Source organism: Pogona vitticeps, chromosome 2, assembly GCF_051106095.1.
Source record: "Pogona vitticeps strain Pit_001003342236 chromosome 2, PviZW2.1, whole genome shotgun sequence".
Lineage (NCBI taxonomy): Eukaryota > Metazoa > Chordata > Lepidosauria > Squamata > Agamidae > Pogona > Pogona vitticeps.
The window spans coordinates 26,111,281-26,127,114 of NC_135784.1; the positions used below are offsets into that span (position 1 = coordinate 26,111,281).

The 15,834-nt window shown below is 42.8% G+C and overlaps 1 protein-coding gene and 1 long non-coding RNA gene across 2 annotated transcripts in view; one reads left to right on the forward strand and one right to left on the reverse strand.

Annotated features, from left to right (window-relative positions):
• The window catches only part of SLC44A4 (solute carrier family 44 member 4), a 58,817-nt gene that overhangs the window by 36,128 nt on the left and 6,855 nt on the right, over positions 1–15,834 (reverse strand). The window lies entirely within an intron of this gene.
• On the forward strand, positions 16–11,685 carry LOC144587552 (uncharacterized). The gene is made up of 2 exons (XR_013542695.1): positions 16–1,350; positions 6,392–11,685. It is a non-coding gene; the product is annotated as an uncharacterized LOC144587552 (long non-coding RNA).

Sequence of the window (15,834 nt, forward strand, 5' to 3'; positions counted from 1 at the left end):
TAACCATAATAACCATAACAACAACAACAACAACAACAACAACAACAACAACAACAACAACAACAACAACAACAACAACAACAACAACAACAACAATAATAGAACTGCAGAGATGGATCATAGGGTCCAGCCTACTGTATATCAAGGAGGCCCTGTGTGTGTCTGTATGTGTGTTGTGGGGGTTGTTAGTTCTTCTAAGGCATACAACATGGTGCCTACCCATAAGAACTTAATGCTAATCTTTGAGGCTATACCTCCCAGAAGCTCCCAGCCATGGAAAGAAAGTAAAAGGTTATTAATAACTAGATTTTTGGACCAACTGTGAGCCCCAGTAAGATGAAGCTACTGAGAAAGATTGAGAATTCTTTAATTTTATATCTAATGTCTTTTGTACAGAACAGAGAAGCAAAAAGAAAACCACAATGTACTGCCCCCAATAGCAATTAAAGCACTCTCTGGGGGATTTACAACATAATTAGGCAGGCTCCACATTGCCCCAGTACAGTGGTGCCTCGCAAGACGATGTTAATTCATTCCGTGAAAATTCTTGTGAAAACATCGTCTTGCAAAACACGGTTCCCCATTGGAATGCATTGGAATCCGTTTAATGGGGAAAATACCTCGTCGTCTTGCGAAAATTATCCATAGAAAACATTGTCTTGCGAAACGCGGTTCCCAATTGGAATGCATTGAAATCTAGTTAATGCGTTCCAATGGGGAAACAAACCGTCTTGTGAAGCATCGGTCTGAAAAAAACAAAACCCTGTCTTGCAAAGCATAGACCCAAACATTGTCTAGTGAAAATCGTCCATAGGAAAAACCGCAACAGCGATCTCAAAAAACCATCGTCTTGCGGATTAATCGTCCTGCGAGGCAATCGTCTTGCGAGGCACCACTGTACTTCAGTTTAACCATTGTGCCACAAGGAATTAATCAAATGCTTTCTCCTGGCTTCAAACTGAAATGGCTCTCCTTGATCTGATCTATGAGTTTCCTTGCCTGATCTCAGCTGTGTTATGGGCAAACAAGACAGTTTAAAAGCTTTAGGTTTGCTATAGCTGGAAAATGTTCTCTTACATGCAAACAACTTGTGATAAGATTCATTTTGAATAGGTAACTGAGGTAACTGATTTCCATTCCTACATATAAGGGCATTGTTTTCTCGTGCCTATTGGGTCTGAGGCAATTTTTAATCTTAGTGACGTCCGTATTTTTGTCATTTTTACCCCGCAGGTCATTATTTCTGAGATTTCACTTTCTATTGACCATAGTTTTTACCGGTGTTTCTACAGAAACGAAAAACCCGTTGTGGAGAAGGTGTTGCTACTTATCGCAGATGACTCATTTCAGGTATTTAAGTTGTTTTGCTTTTCTAGCGATGGAGGAGGTTCGGCTGAATCCAGATAAAAGTTCTCATTTATACTCACATCAATTTACAAGATAACAAGTACTATAGGAGAAATAAAAAAACACAAATATTTGTTTCAACTGCCTTTGCTAAGGAAATAAATATTCTCTCCTCAAGTTTGTCTTGACAAAGATACAAAGGGGAAGATTTTGTCAGTGATAATAACAACTATGCAGTTTATAATTCCGTGTCAAATCTACCCATACAGGTTATGCATACTGGGTTTTAAGCTATGATGTTTGCTTATTGTAAACATTGTATCAGCATTGTGCACGGGCACAATGAATAATTGCAAACAAAGGCGAATTGTGGGTTTCTGAAGGAAAGAACTGCAAGATCAGTCCTGGGGCAAAAGTAATGTGCCGGCCGGAACAAATGGCTCACTGGCCCTTAGTTCTAAGGGTATGTCTATTCCCACCCTCTGTACTGCTATTTTCCTATTGGTTTCATTTGGATTTTGGGATTAAGGGGGGGGGGAACAACCTCCATAAACCTACCCTCACATTTCTGTAAGTAGGCAAATCAGAGGGACATCCCTACTGTTTTAGACAAGGGGACGTGGTGGCGCTGCGGGCTAAACCGCAGAAGCCTCTGTGCTGCAGGGTCAGAAGACCAAGCAGTCGTAAGATCGAATCCACGTGACGGAGTGAGCTCCCGTTGCTTTGTCCCAGCTCCCGCCAACCTAGCGGTTCGAAAGCATGCAAATCCAAGTAGATCAAGTAGGGACCACCTCGGTGGGAAGGTAACAGCGTTCCGTGTCTAAGTCAGTGCGGCCATGTGACCACGGAAGATTGTCTTCGGACAAAACGCTGGCTCTATGGCTTGGAAACAGGGATGAGCACCGCCCCCTAGAGTCGAACACGACTGGACAAAAATTGTCAAGGGGAACCTTTACCTTTACCAAGCAGCCCTTTTAGGAAGCAAAAGCTTAGGGGTATGGGGAGTGGTGGTGAGGTGTCAGCTGTATTTGCATTATATAACCCAAAATATCTACAGGGCCAAACATACACATTTGCCTTCCTTTTGTGATTGCCCTATGATTGCCCTGTCAAATGCCATGTACTTCCAGCGGTGTGTAATCAACCATCATAATCAGACTGTGTGAAGCAAAGTGGCCCTTGTTTTCCCTAGAGAGAAAGGTTCTCCCGTCTTTCAGAGCTAACCAAGCACAGGGACGCCACACCCACATTTCTGGTCTGACCAGATAGACCGTCAGGGCTATAAACTGAAAGCGGGAGATCGGCAATTAATGAGCAGAGAAGAGACATGTTGGGAATCCAAATTGGCACCCCTGACTTCGGCTTGCTTTGCATGTCGCAAAGTTTTCTCAGCCTTTTAGCTTCGTTTTTCTTTCCGTTCTGCATTTATTCCTGCCAAACTTTTTGACAGCCTGGTGCTTGAAGGAGCATGGGGTTCAATCGGATTTATGTCCAAACTTCTCTTTGAAAATTCATTTCTCTTCTCATCAAGAAAGACCCGTCTGATGTATTCGCGAAGGCTTTCACGGCCGGGATCTAATGGTTGCTGTGGGTTTTTTGGGCTCTTTGGCCGTGTTCTGAAGGTTGTTCTTCCTAATGTTTCGCCAGTCTCTGTGGCCATTGGCATCTTCAGAGGACGGCACTCTTTAAGAAATCATCCACAAAACCTTTAGGAAGTCCTTCCTTAATAAACCCCTCCCTCCACTTCCTTTCTTACTGTACTCACTGAGAATTTCCAACCAAGAAACACTCACCACAGAGATCAATGGGAAGTAATAGCATTAAACTCTGCATTCCAGAATAAAATGATCATAAATATAAGCAGTGCTTTCAGCAGGGACTAAATGACACTCTGGCTAGAAGATGATGATTATAAGATGATGGTGATGATGATAAGAGTGGAAAGTCGCAGGGATGGGGGAAGCACTCTATTAAACAAGACAAGCCTTATAGCACGTGGATAGTATGAAAAAAACCATTGATATCTTCAGTACAGAACGCCATACGTCTAGGAAAACATACAATTCTTCTGAAATAATGCTCTGATTGGTTTAAAGCGGAAAGTTAAACATATCAGAGTGGATTTGATTTAAATCATTACTTTCCTTCCTGGTTCCGTCTATGCTTCAGGTCCTCCTCCCAGCCTCTGTTCAAGTTTCAGTCACAAAAAGATAGAATTTTGATAACCTGAAAATGAAAGCTGGGTAGATACCGAGCCATAAGGCTTCCTGGTTAAAATACATGGGGATTCTCAGACCGTCGGGGACGTGGGGGCGCTGCGGGCTAAACCGCAGAAGCCTGTGCTGCAGGGTCAGAAGACCAAGCAGTCGTAAGATTGAATCCACGCGATGGAGTGAGCGCCCGTCGCTTGTCCCAGCTCCCGCCAACCTAGCAGCTTGAAAGCATGCAAATGCAAGTAGATCAATAGGGACCACTTTGGTGGGAAGGTAACAGCGTTCCGTGTCTAAGTCGCACTGGCCATGTGACCATGGAAGATTGTCTTCGGACAAAATGCTGGCTCTATGGCTTGGAAACGGGGATGAGCACCGCCCCCTAGAGTCGAACACGACTGGACAAAAATTGTCAAGGGGAACCTTTACCTTTACCTTTTCTCAGACCGTCACCTAGTGCAGTGGTTCTTAACCTTTTTGAAAGAAACGCCCCCTTGAGCCATTGAGGAAGTTATCATCGCCCCCCTCCCCGCAGTGATGATATTTATTTATTTATTTATTTATTTATTTATTTATTTATTTATTTATTTATTTATTTATTTATTTATTTATTTATTTATTTATTTATGACACTTAAATCCAATGACCCCTGAAAACAAAATTCAATTCCAAGAAAATGAAATGCCCCCAAAAAGTAACATTTAATGATTTAGTTGCAAGCAAATTTTAAGACACAAAAAGAAATATAAAAAGGGCATAAAAACAAACCACAATACAGGAACTAAAAATTTCAAGACAAAAACTCTGAAACTAAATTAAGATTGGAGGCAAATAGCTATTCATGCACACTGTAAAAAGGCTGCAGCCATCTTCACAGGTTTGGCTTGCTCCAGCGCCCCCCTACCGCCCCCCTTCTGCTCCAGTGCCCCCACGCCGCCCCTTTTCGTTCTACCGCCCTCCTGAAAAATGAAATTGCCCCCTGGGGGGCATTATCGCCCACGTTAAGAACCACTGACCTAGTGGATGAATCTCCCTCTCACAAAAAAAAGAAAGAAAGAAAAAGGTGTGCGTTAGGCTTTTGACGTCTGATTAAAAAGTATCAAGAACAAATAGCTTATTTGCCAGACTCGCCAATTAACTTGTATTTGGACCAGCTTAAATTTGAAAGCACATGAAAGCTTTCAGCAATTCACAGATCTCAGCAAAGACAGACAGGAGAGCTGCAGACTTACAAACTGTTTAAAAAGAGAGGAAGAAAGGAGCTGGAATGAAATAAAACTTTGGGTTTTATAAGTAGGCAGATGTAATAACCTACAAATACATTCTTGGCCTAGATTATCAGTTTCCAGTTACACCCTTTGATAGATAAGCTTTGACTTTAAACAGATTAGAAAAGTAGTACTGTGTTAAGGGAGGGACACACATGCAAAATTATTTTCATTATTGGTTACACACAAATAAACAATATAATGATTTTTCCAGAATATCTGCCGTTACTGCTGTCTCCATTCCTTTGGACCTTCTCATTCTTCTTTTATCTATACTTTCCAGTCCACGTTTCAGATCCAGTTATAAAACCGTTCCCATTTTTTGAGTCAGTTCCCCCATTTGTTTAATCACCACAGGAACCCTGTAAGGTAGGTTCATTTCACAGAACATTCCGGGCCTGTCGTCACCCTATGAACTTGCCAGCTGAGGAAGGATCTGAACCATGACTTCTAAATCTCCTACTTCAACCAGCTCTCCTTCCTTGTTCTGTGGTGCCAAAAAACGTGGAAGGTGTCACCAAGTCCTCACTCCAAAGAAACAACTACATGGAGAGCAGCCATATTGTTAAAGATGCCTCACAATACCTAACCATGTTCAGTCAAGCTCAGTAAACCCTGAAGGCTTCTGGGGCTGGTGCATGCATTTGACCAACTCATGTAAAAGCAAAAAGTTTCACAGGAACTCACATCACTGGACCTATAGCAGGGATGGACTGCTAGATAGCTCAGTGGTTTAGGTACAGTGGTGCCTCGCTTAACGAGTGCCCCGTTTAACGACGAATCTGCATAGCGATGTTTCTAATGGCAAAAAATTGCTTTGCGATGATCGGTAAGCTGTTTCGCTTACCGATTTTTGCATTGCAATGTTTTAAAAACAGCTGATTGGCAGTTCCAAAATGGCCGCCGGGGAAAAATGGCCGCCCGCTGTATTTTCGTGCCCATTCCTCACTTACCGGGCAGCGAAAATGGCGGCCATATGGAGGATTTTCGCATAATGGTGAGTTTTTTGCCCATAGGAATGCATTAAACGGGTTTTAATGCATTCCTATAGGCTTTTTTATTTCGCATAGCGACAAATCCGGATCGCGACGATTTTTCCGGAATGGATTATTGTCGCTATGCGGGGCATCACTGTATTTGGTTGGGAGTTCAATACCCCACTATGCCTCCTTGACAGGGGCTGGACAAATTCTTCCCTTGGATCTGTGACAGCAGGTTTCTTCAGCTTCGCATTCCTGAGGTACTTGGTCCTTCAGATCCCATGAGCCCACTGTCAGAAATCATGAGAGCTATACTCTCAAACAGAGTTTGGAAAGTCCTTTTTCAAAAATTAGTTACAATTATGGTTCTAAAGCCCCTCAGAGGAAGGTAGTGCATCGTAGTGACAGTTGCAATTAGTCTAAAGTAACATGCCCATTTTCACTCCTCCTTCATCTGAATCTAGTCTGGCTTTTTGTATGATATGTTCTGCGTACGGATTGAACAGAAAAGGGGATAAAATGAACCCTTCTCTGTCACCTTTGCTGATAGGAAAACATTCTGACTCTCCATATTCTGTCCTAACAGTAGCATCTTGTCCACAATACACGTTATGCACCAGGACAATCCCGTGCTGAAGAACAAGTTTCCTCAAGACCAGTTCACAGCTTCCCGTGATCCACAAAGTCAAAGGCTTTTGCTGAAGTCTACAGAGCATAGGCTGATCTTCTTCTGAAATTCTTTGGTGTGGTCCAGTAGCCAGCAGATATCGTCAAAGTACTGTAATCTCTTCCTTTTTAAAATCCAGCTTGAACATCAGGCATTTCTCACTCCATAAAAGGTAAACGTCTTTGTCTCTACACCTTGAGCATTCATTTGCTTGCATGGGAAATTAAACCAATGGTCTTATAGTTACTTCACTCCTTGACTCTGAATTTCTTGGGAATTGGTGAGCGGGAACTTGAGGGCACATAACAACAACTTGCCTTTTCTCCTTTTTAAAATATCTGGAAAAGATACTTTTAGTTACCTTTTAAAATACCTGAATGTTACAAGCTACTCATGTGTGGTACAAAACACACGCTTTTCCTGGCAACTTTGCAGTTTCCTCCATACCCCCAAAAGAGCCTAAGATGGAGCAGGAGCGAAGATTTGAACCACATGATACTCATTCTCCACCATAAGATGACTTCATACACTGAAACTGTAAGAGTTAACACCCAGAAATCCCAAAAGTATCCTAGAAGTTAAAGTTATATAGGAAAAAGACTTGCAGTTACATCACATTAAGGAACACCCAGAGTGTGGTTTTGTTATGCTTTAGTTGAGAAAAGAATTACTCACAAATAACTGATGATGTGTAACTAGCTACTTCCAAGCTTTGGCCCCAAATCTCTCAAAGGCATCCATAGGAAGAAGGATGCCTTCAAGGTAGGAATAAAGTCATCTGATGTTACTTGTGAGTGTTTAAAAGCAAGGCAGGCAGCCATCTTGGTGACCTACCTGGTCAACCAGGTCACTGCTCCTAATGATGCCTAAATCAGCAGGTAGCCAACCCTGATCCAGGGGATCCTCAAGGCTGGTACCCGGCCTGGGCTCGACCCTAAGCAAAGGGTTTTTCTCACCTACTGAACCAAGATTGTGAAAGGGCAAGCAAGCAAGGGCTCTTGCGCTGCAACCTTTTTCCCTCTCGTGAAGGCTTCCAGCCTCTTCCCTCACGAGGCTGCCTCATCCAGCCTTTTCCAACCAGCTGCCCTCCAGACAGTTCCCCTACAACTTGGTCAGGTTGGTTTGGCAGCGGCCAGCCAGCATATCCGGAGGGCCTCTGTTTCCGATGATGTCACCTCTGGGTAATAGTAATTGTGTGCCATCAAGTCAATTCTGACTGATGGCAACCCTTTCTAGGGTTTTCCAGGTAGAGAGTATTCGGAAGTGGCTTACCCTTTCCTTCTTCTGGGAACATACTTCAGTGGTACAGCTTGAGGGTTGAAAACAGTCCCTTGATCCCCTGAAGTTGCCCATATTTTGAAATTCTACTTTTACGAAATGGTTTTGCACAACTCTCTGGTTTCCTTTTCACCTCAGTTCAGGGGAAGTGAGTACGAGGAGTTCACAGACGTTATGGAGGAACTGCGACACGTTCAATCAGATGGTTGACTAAAAGCCCTTCCCTGTGGTTTATGTCCATCCTCTGGGCCCCTCACACCTGGCTCTGTCATTTTTCGTGCAATTAGTAACTCAAGAAAGTGCTGGAAGTTGGGTTTTGCTGTTTGCCATCTCCTTCATCCTAATTAAAACTTCCATCTCTGTTTTACTGATTGAAATTAATTCCTTATAAAAACAGGTAATGACTTCCTCAATAAGTTCATAATGTATGTATGGGAACCCATTTTGCCATGTCTTTCACCAAAGTCATCTACCATTAGCTGGGTGGCCAAGTGTTCATCTTTACAGAAGACCCTCCCTCTCTGAAAGGCCGTCTGGTCTAGTCCTGTCACAGATTAAAAAAAACAAAAAAAAAACAAAAATCACAGAGTTTCCCACCTCAGACCCCTGTACAGTATAATTTTTTAAACTCTTGCAATAAACTGTTCTAGCATGGAGTTGCAACAGCTTCTGGTTTCTCGTCATATGTTTTCAGGAAAAGAGAGCAAACTGCCTTGGCTAAAAGGTGGAGGAAGATGAGGAAGTCCCGGGTTCAAATTCCCATTTGACTTTTAAACTCCTTAGGTTCTTCTAGCTGTGCAGCAGAAGTGCAGGGATTCACTGAGCATAATATCTTCCTTAGGAGCCTCATAGCACAGTGGTTAAACTGCAGTACTGCAGGAAAGACTCTGCTCATGATCTGAGTTCAATTCTGGACTCAGGTAGCCGGCTCAAGTAGTTGACTCAGTTTTTCCAAGTAGTTGAGCCATGTGGGGTGTAATGGGTAGCTTGTGTAATAAAATTGTAAACCATGCAGAGAGCTTTAAGCACCATGGGGCAGTATATAAGCAGCACACTTTGTTTTAGATTATTTCACCCCAGTCATTATCTCTCAGCCCAACCTTCATCACAGGCTTGTTGCCTGGAGAAAAGTAGGGAAAATTAGAGAACTAGATACAGACCATCCACAATTTGGGGAATTTGAGGCAATTCTGCTCTGTGAATCCCCTGCACATCTGCTGTGCAACGAGAGGAATTTAACCAGGACTTCAAAACTCCGCAATACCGTTTTTAACTTTTTGGACAGGTACCTGATTTCCAGACAGAAGCTCAGCTTTAATCTCCTCATCTGATCTACTTGCCCAGGATAGCTTTTCTGATTTCTGTCTCTCCATAGGAACGTGAAGGAGAATGTAGATATACCTGCTATTAATCCGAGTGTCATCAAACTAAGGCACGGGGCCAAATAGACCTTTACAACATCTCATAAATGAGATAATGGGAGGTGGATAGGGTGCCATGAAAGAGGTCTACCAAGAACTAATCTCTACTCTTCACCATTCTGAGGTAAATGAACATTAACATGCATCATGAGGAAGAATAATGTCAACGACAGTATGGCCAACACCTTAATCCACAGGGTTGTTCTACGGAAGCAATATCTTTAAAACTCTCTTACACAGCACTGCTGCAGGGTACGTTGAAAAGTTCAGGCTAGAAACAGGTGCTTAGAGGGCCTGGTGTGCTCTGGTCCATGGGGTCACGAAGAGTCGGACACGACTAAACGACCAAACAACAACAACAAGTGCTGTTTGGAGCAGTGCCACCATCAACCAAGGCCCCTCAGAACCAGAATTAGCCCAAAATAATTGAAACAGCATGTTTCAGGAGGAACAGCCCACACGTTTTATGGTCAGCATGAGACTGGGGCAAACGTTGGTTTTGTCAGCATCTTGAAAAGGGCGAGGCCTGGGGATAAACGGTCACAAGGCCCTCCCAATCTTAACAGGTGCTCCAGCCTCATCCGGGCATGGAATGAAGCAAGCAAACTCCTGCCCCGTTTCTCTCTTGGGAGTCTGGTTTCTTTGACTACTCTCTTGCCTTTTCCCAGGCTGGCCCTCACCCTTTTTCTCTCAACCCCATTCTTGTCTCTCATATTGCTTTTGTCCTTTCCAGGGTGGGGGGGGGGCTGGCCTCCATCTAAAATTAAAGTCGATGACACCAGGCTGCCCCATCCATCACTTTGATGGTATTCTGGTGCAGACATGTTTGTCGGCCCTGACAGAGTTACACAAAAGGGTAGGAGCAGGATCGGAAGTCACCAAAAGGCAGAGTCAAGCTTGACAGCAAAGCATTGACCCAAAAAAGGGGGAGGGATTGTTGTAGTTAGTAGTTATTAGTAGTGGGTTATTTGTTTTGTCTTTTGTTGTTCGTCTACCTGGTCTTGTAGTGACTAATGGGTTAGTGTTTTCACTTTTTCTGTTTTGTAATGTTATATTCTAAATAAAATTTTTACAAAAATAAAGCTTGGCAGCAAAGCAAAATGATACACTCAGTGAAAAGGAGCTTTTTGTCTGCCCCAGGCAAAAAGCACCAGGTTCTTGCCAACTCCAAACTTTTCAACAGTGCTATGTCAGGGAGTTTAAAAGGTATTTATACTAAGCTGTTCTGGATTTATTTCCCCCCTGAGGAGGGATGACACATGCTTATAGTGGGCGGGATACTTATTTATTTGATTATTACCCCACATTTGCCCAGCCTGTGACTCGCCCCTTTTCTCTTTCACTTTCTCTGCTTTCATCCCGCCCAAGGAGTTGTCAGCCCCAGAGATCATCAAATTTTTGGGTGGGGCAGTCTGGCATTATTGGCCAAATTTATAAGGATGCGTACCTGGAGACCAGTGCCAAAATCACTCCTACGATGATATCCCAAATTACTATGTATGGATGTGAAAGCTAGACAACAAAGAAACCTGCCGGGTATGGGGGTGGGGACCCATTTGTTTTAAATGTTGATCTGAGGAAAGCTTTATGAATATTGTGGCCTGCTGGAGGGACAAAGAGATCTAATGAAGCTAAACTTTCACTAGAAGTGAAAACATTAATTAAACAAGGCTGTCATGATTTGGTCATATCCGGAAAGAAACGAGACTGCCTGGAAAAGACAACAATGCTAGGAAAGGTTGAAGGCAGCAGGAAAAGAGGAAGACCCCAATACACGATGGATTGACTCGATAAAGTATGCCATGACCTTGAGTTTCAAGAACTGATCAGGACTGTTGATCATAGACGTTCAGGAGGTCCTAGACCTGCCATAAACAAGAAGCAACAGGAAACCATACAATGACAATTAATGATTGCCAGGCAGGAAGGTTAGGGGAGGGGTGAAACAGGTGGTGAGAGGAGAGGGATGAACTCCCCAATACATTTCCTCATTTGAGTTGCTCTCCGTTTGCTAACCAAGATGAAGACAAGAAATGTACTTTTTGTGCCACTGGAGACTCTCTGAGACAGGTGGGTCCCTTACGTGTGGTACAAAAAGAAGCCTGTGTACCACCAATTAAAAAAATAAAGAAAGGGAAACGGGTTTGCAAAAATGTAAAATTAAAAAAAAAAAAGATTTTTGACAAATTAAGCAAAACTACAAGGTTTATTTTCTTCCTAGGGAAAAAAGTGCCCAGGAGATGTGCATGCCTGATTGCCTTTCTGTTGTCCAGATGTTTCTTTCTCACAGTGAAAAGGGCATCATCAGGGTCCCAAGTGAAGCCCCCCCGAGCACATTTTGTGGTCTTTAAATCGGACTTGGAATAATGGCCAGTCCTTCTAGGAAAGGATACCTTCAGAAAGACAACGGTGTCCTCAGAAACGGAGGACTGTTCTCCGTTTAAAAGGACATGCGCACGGCCACCCTATTCCAGGGAAGAGATCTGCGGCCCGTGGACATTTTCATGGGTCCTGGCAAGATGACTGCTTCCTCCTTCTGTTTAAAAAAGTTCCACTTCCTGCTGGTGATAGAAGAAAACCATTTATGCCCTGACCTTGATCACTTTATAGACTCCTGGGGAAATAATGTTTTTAAAACTTCCTGCCCTTTCCTCTCCAACATTTCCTTGTTCTTTGTCTGGGCCGAGAGATCTGCGTTTTTTGGGCTCCACCTTCTGATCAAATAATATGCCAACCTGGCACCCCGGACGGCTCTCCACACCCTCTGTCCTCTCAAGAGCAGGATGCAAGGCCTGTTCGGGCCAAACAGGGAGTTCGTACTGCAAACGAGGCTTTTTACGGGGTGGGCTCTCTCTTTGATGAACGGGTGCCAATGTAAAAACAAATGATATGGCCACTGTAAGAAATATCTGGGGTAATTCATAAAAGAATACTGAATCTCAACTTATCCTTGGATAAGCAGCATGTTCAGAAGTTTATTCAAGGTTAATAAACATCTTTTGCCATCAGTTTCCCTGAATAAGAGCACCTTATGTCAAGCAGAGATAGGCTCTGCTTCTATTAGGGCAGTGGGGTAGTGGAATCAGGGCTCACTGGGTTGAAGATAAAGGGACTTTGAGTAGCAAGGATTATTACATTGTCTCGTCACCCCTCTCTAATTTCTTTCTTCAGATCTCAGAGATCCTCCCAGTAGCGGGGAGAGAAACTGATTTTCCCAGCAACGGTATAGCTGCAGACTATCCTTGTTGCAATGAAAAGTATTTGAGGCTCATTTGTTCTTCAATGGGCCACTAAGAGGCATTCCTTTTACAAAAGACCTATACCTTCGATGTTGCTATATAAACTGATGCAGCTGCCAATGCAACTTCAGAAGGTATGCCCTTCTCTATGTGAGCAAAATGTAGGTATCTGCAGGTGTGTGTTTGTGGGCTTAGGTCCCGAAAACACCCATTTTGTGAGCGTGGAGGGAGCTGTCAGAATCGTTGTCTAGCAAAAATTGGTTTGCGAAGCAGGAACCAAACATTGTCCAGCGAAATTCCCCCATAGGAATTACAATTTTGCGAATTAGACAGCGATTTAAACAGCTGATTGGCGGTTCACAAAGCGGCTTTCCTATGGCCAATCGTCATTAGACAATGACGATTCTTCCCCATTGGAACACATTAAACAGGTTTCAATGCATTCCAATAGGGCTTTTCACTAGACAATGATTTCGCTAAACAGCGATTTCAGTGGAACGGATTATCATCGTCTAGCGAGGCACCACTGTATTACCTATACAACAAACACATTGGGGTAATCTGGGCCTTTCTGCAGAAACATAAGCTAGAGGCAAGTCTCTAACTTGTAGAGTTTATGAATCTAGATTTAGAGGGAGTAGCAGGCAACCTAGCATTGATACCGAGGAAAGCTGAAACTATATTTTAAGGTTGATCACTGAATTAGTAACTGACCATACATTTAGGAAAAGCCGGGCCTGGGAAGAATCCAACCCTGCAAAGTTCACACCTAGCTCAAAAGTATTTATGGCTGACACAGAATAACAACATAACTCTTCCTTTTCACCTACAGTATTCATCTCTTTTATGTAACAGATGGCCCATCATTAGAACTCTTGTATAGGAGGAAACCAACAAGTAACATATACAAGCGAGACCCTTATTGAAGGCCATACATCAGGGTCCAGGATGACAACACATAAACATATCAATAAAATAAGGGAAATAGATTATACTCCAGACTTGCAGGCCCATCCCAGTCACATCTTGGGCATAGGTCAAGGAAAGATGGGGGCATAATATGCATTTTTACATGTAACCAATAGATTAGCGTAGCTGGCATCAATTATCCAATGAGGGACTGGATCCGAAGTTGGGGTACAATTGGCCAATAGATTCTTAGTCTTTTATGACTCTTTGTCTGTATCATATAAAACATATGTACACTGTATTCTTGGATTCTTCTCTGCCTTTAAGGGAAGTCCCAGCTGATCTTTCTTGCTCTTTGCTATTCAAATTAAAATCAGACCTTTGGTTCAGCTGCTGAGTCTCCGCCTGATTCCTCATCGGAAAACAAACCCAGAATTGGCCGGTAACCGCATCTTTCAGATGTGTTGGGCCACAGTACCCATCCTCCACAGAAATTAGCCCATTTTAGCTGGGGCTGATGGGAGACGTACTCCAAAATGTCTGGAGGGCACCAGCTTGCTGGCATTCCATTCTCCTCATAAGGGTAGACATTCTGAATCGTGCTGCTCGGCCATTCTCCTCCTGAACTCTGATCCCGAAACATCTCTAGAAATATGTGAAGCTAAATCAATGATTCACTTGAGGTTGTTTTTACTGTTGTCAAATTGTTGCCCACATCTAGCAAGATCTGGCATTTTCTCTCTCACAAACATGCCTTTTCTCTCTCTCTCTCTCTCTCTTTCACACACATTCTTTTCCTGGTAAGTCACTTTTTTATTATGAAAGACTTTGAAACCTATTTATTGCACCTGTGTTTCCTTGTGAGTCCTTTGCTAATGCTCAGCCACAAACTATTATTACAATATCTTTCTGTGTAAATCTCCAAGGCAGTTTAAATAAGCAGAAGCTGTAATGGAGGCTATCACACTTTAGGCACATGACAAGTAGCCTAGACTCCTGAGAAAAGACAGTCTTGGTGGGAAATGTTGAAGGCAGCAGGAATACAGTAGAGGAAAACCAAATAAGAGATGGATTGACTGAATAAAGGAAGGCACAGACTTTAAATGGCAAGAACTCAGCAACACTGATGACATCATTTTTCTGAAGGTCTCTCATTCATGAAGCAAAATGGACATACTCTCAGAGCTCGTGAATTTATGCCAGAATCCTGTTGGTGATTTATGCATAAATAAGTGAAATTGTGCAACTCACCACGACAAATTGCCATTAACTTACAAGGCACGTTGTCCTCTGATTTCACAGCAGGTGCACACCAAATGTCATTAGTGCTTTGTTAATTGGCAGCAATTCCCCGGTGGCACCTCTGCAAGCCATCAACAAATTTCTCACCTTTGCCTTTTGGATTCTGCCTTCCAGAATCCCCCAGAGAGCTGCCGTTCAAAAGAAGACACATTTCCAATAAGTCCTGCATGGTCTCATCCGAAAAAGCATCAGCACCCAGACACAGTAAGCCCAAAGTCTAAAATTAATCAGCCGATAGTACCCTCCAGTCTCATAAATCGTTAGCGACCATGCTTGTTTCCTCTCTTTTTAAGGCAAAGTTGTGTTGGTATTTTAACTTTTAAATGTTAAAATGTTGAAGTTCTGATTTTATTTTAATAACACGCTGACTGTAATTCTCTGTTTGCAACTATGTTGTATTTTAATTTTATTTTTGAGCTGTGTTATAAGCCACGTAGAAAGTCAGACATTGACTATGATGGTAAGACTGGCAAAGGCTGCTCGGTTCAACATTCTTGATTTCCCTTCTCACACCTTTATTTTTCTCTATATATAATATATTTGTCATTTCATTTTATTTTATTTCAGTTCCTCGTTTTTTGTTTCATCTCATCTCTGTTAAAGAGTGGCTATTATAGTGCTTTGTGTTGCTTAAACGTATTAAGTAGCAGGGCTTCCTGGTTGAGCCTGTAACATTAGTCAGAGCTTTCCCCCTGTTCCAGACAAAAAGGCTGCGTTATCTTAAGGTGGAAAATCAGTCACCAAACAACCCTAAAGGTGACAGCATTGTACAAATGCCAACGAGCAAGCTGGCAGAGACTGTGATTACTGAAGGGTTACAGGTGGCTTATATGCTTCAGAAAACTAGAAAAATAAACTTCTCTGTTTTCTTTGCTCCCATTGCGCCTCTGGGCAGGAGTTTACTCCAGGATCTGGAAAGACCTAAAAACATGGCATCTTTTGATACTGGTACCCATGAATACTTGCAGACTCTTCCTGCCCGTCCCTTTTCCAGCACAAACAAGGCAACCTCTCTACCTTTTTTAAAAAATGGATTACCTGATGAGATCTGGAGATCTCGAAAGCTTGCACAATGCATGTGCCCTTTCATTTAGCCTTATAATTGAATTTATTTATTTCCTTCCTTACTTAGATAAGTAAGGTTCCCCTTGACATTTAGTCCAGTTGTGTCCGACTCTAGGGTGCAGTGCTCATCCCTGTCTCCAAGCCGTAG